This window comes from Falco peregrinus, unplaced genomic scaffold (genome assembly GCF_023634155.1).
Source record: "Falco peregrinus isolate bFalPer1 unplaced genomic scaffold, bFalPer1.pri scaffold_27, whole genome shotgun sequence".
Taxonomy (NCBI): domain Eukaryota; kingdom Metazoa; phylum Chordata; class Aves; order Falconiformes; family Falconidae; genus Falco; species Falco peregrinus.
This window is the reverse complement of record NW_026599596.1, coordinates 12,501-15,000: the sequence shown is the minus strand read 5'-3', so window position 1 is coordinate 15,000 and position 2,500 is coordinate 12,501.

Here is a 2,500-nt window from a genome sequence, read left to right as displayed (position 1 = left end):
CTTCTGCGCGCCCCGTTTCGTCTCTCGTGGCTCGGCCACCACACCGCCCATGCGCTGCTCGCGGCCGGCACACCCGCGGGGGTGTAAGCCCCGGACCGAGGCCGGCACCGACACCTCGGCGTGGTGTAGGACCGCCTGAAAACTCGCAGGGCCACGCGGCCGTCACACAGCCCGGTTTCGGTACGAGAAAGCCCCGGGAACCCGACATGAGCAGAGCAAGGTGGGGGGGGGGGCGGACGGACAGGCAGAGCACGCAACCCACGGCCGCCACACCACCGCGCCGTCGCACCCTCCTCCTCCTCCTCCCCCTTTTTCTTTGCTCACGGGGACACCGAGGGCAAGCGCACACCTCACACGCGCGACGGGAGGCGAATTGGAAAGGAAACCACCCTGGCCCGAACACCGGACGCCACCGCGGCCACCCCTGGCACGGGGAGCGCACAGCAGAGCCGGCCCGCCGGGGGCCCTCTCCGACGCGACCCGAATGGCCTCATCGATCAGGAAAGGGAAAGGAGCGAGAAGCGGCAGCCCCCCCCCACGGACACGATTACCTGGGACGGCATTGACAGTCAGTCGGCGGCCGCCACGAGCCTGCGGGTAACGTTTCTCCCGGCCTCGCTGGCGGTCCCTCCCGGCGGGGCTTCCCACCCTCGCTGCTGCTGCTTGCTGCTGCTGCTGCCGCCGCACCAGGCTCTGGGCTGGGCGCACGGCCTTTGCTCCCCCACCACCACCACCACGCGCACCGCGCGGGAAGGAACAAGCCCGAGTTTAACTTGCGGACGCCTCGCTTGCTGAACGGGCAAGCCGAAAGGGCGACACGGACACGGACCGGCCCGCTGGACGGGCAAGCGAATGGGCGACACAAACACGCCCGGCCCCGGCGGCCACCCTTCAGTAGCCGGCTGCGCCGAGCGCGCTGCTCGCGAGAGGAGTCACCGCTCGCTCTCCTATAGTACGGACTAGGGCAGCCGTGACAGCGGCAGGCTGCAAGAGGGTGGCGCATCTGGACACGGGGAGAGGGAGCGGCGACAGAGGCCACACGACGATGACGTCGCTGGAGGCAGTGTTGAGAGTGCGACCCCTTCGGCACCTCGGCGGCACGGAGGAGAAAAACAGGTCTACCAGACGGGCCCAGAAATGCGGCTAAGTCCCCTCCCGTCGCCAGGGGTAAACGTGGCCGTCCTTTCCGCGAAGGGCTCCGGCAGGGGCATCGCGCCCCCAACCGGCGAGACTGTTACTGAGCTCGCTCTTTCCGTTCCCGGGCAGCCTCCCGGGATGCCGTGCGGCACGGCCGAGACCGATGCTCTCGCTGTCTAGTCGCCGGTGGGGGGGGGGGGGGGGGCGCGGTGGCCAGAAACGGAGGCCAGGTCTACCCGGCAGAGGAAAGCGGCGGAGGCGGAGGCTAGCTCTACCTCGGAGCAGGGCGCGCGTCCTCCAAGAGGCGGAGGCGGACGGCGGCTTACTCCCCGCGCGCCCTGCTATTGGCCGGTGACAATCGCCTGGAACCGACGGACGGACGGACCCGGCGGACGGGGAGATGCCTCCGTCGGCCTCGCTGGCCGTCAAGAAACGGGACCGACAAAGCCCCGCCTTCGGGAGGTCCAACCGGAGCGAACGGGGCACCCGTTCACGACGTGCACGGCCGACGGGAGGTCCTTTGCTGCCGCCGCCGTCCCGTCTGTCCTCGATGGTGATCGCCCCGTGGAATGGGACTTGGGCGGCATGCGTGCCCTCTCCTCTCCTCTCCTCTCCTCTCCTCTCCTCTCCTCTCCTCTCCTCTCCTCTCCTCTCCTCTCCTCTCCTCTCCTCTCCTCTCCTCTCCTCTCCTCTCCCTCTCCTCTCCTCTCCTCTCCCTCTCCTCTCCTCTCCCTCTCCTCTCCTCTCCCCGGCTCGGCTCGGCTCGGCTCGGCTCGCCTAAGAACGGCTCGGCTCGGCTGGGCTGGGCTGGGCTGAGATCGGCTCGGCTCGGCTCGGCACGGCTCGTTTCGCCTAAGATCGGCTCGGCTCGGCTCGGCTCGGCTCGGCTCGTTTCGCCTAAGATCGGCTCGGCTCGGCTCGGCTCGGCTCGGCTCGGCTCGGCTCGGCTCGGCTCGGCACGGCTCGTTTCGCCTAAGATCGGCTCGGCTGAGATCGGCTCGGCTCGGCTCGCCTAAGATCGGCTCGCCTAAGATCGGCTCGGCTGAGATCGGCTCGGCTCGGCTCGCCTAAGATCGGCTCGCCTAAGATCGGCTCGGCTCGGCTCGTTTCGCCTAAGATCGGCTCGGCTCGGCTGGGCTGGGCTGGGCTGAGATCGGCTCGGCTCGGCACGGCTCGGCTCGCCTAAGATCGGCTCGGCTCGGCTCGTTTCGCCTAAGATCGGCTCGGCTCGGCTCGGCTCGGCTCGGCTCGGCTCGGCTCGGCTCGCCTAAGATCGGTTCGGCTCGGCTCGGCTCGGCTCGGCTCGGCTCGTTTCGCCTAAGATCGGCTCGGCTCGGCTCGGCTGGGCTGGGCTGAGATCGGC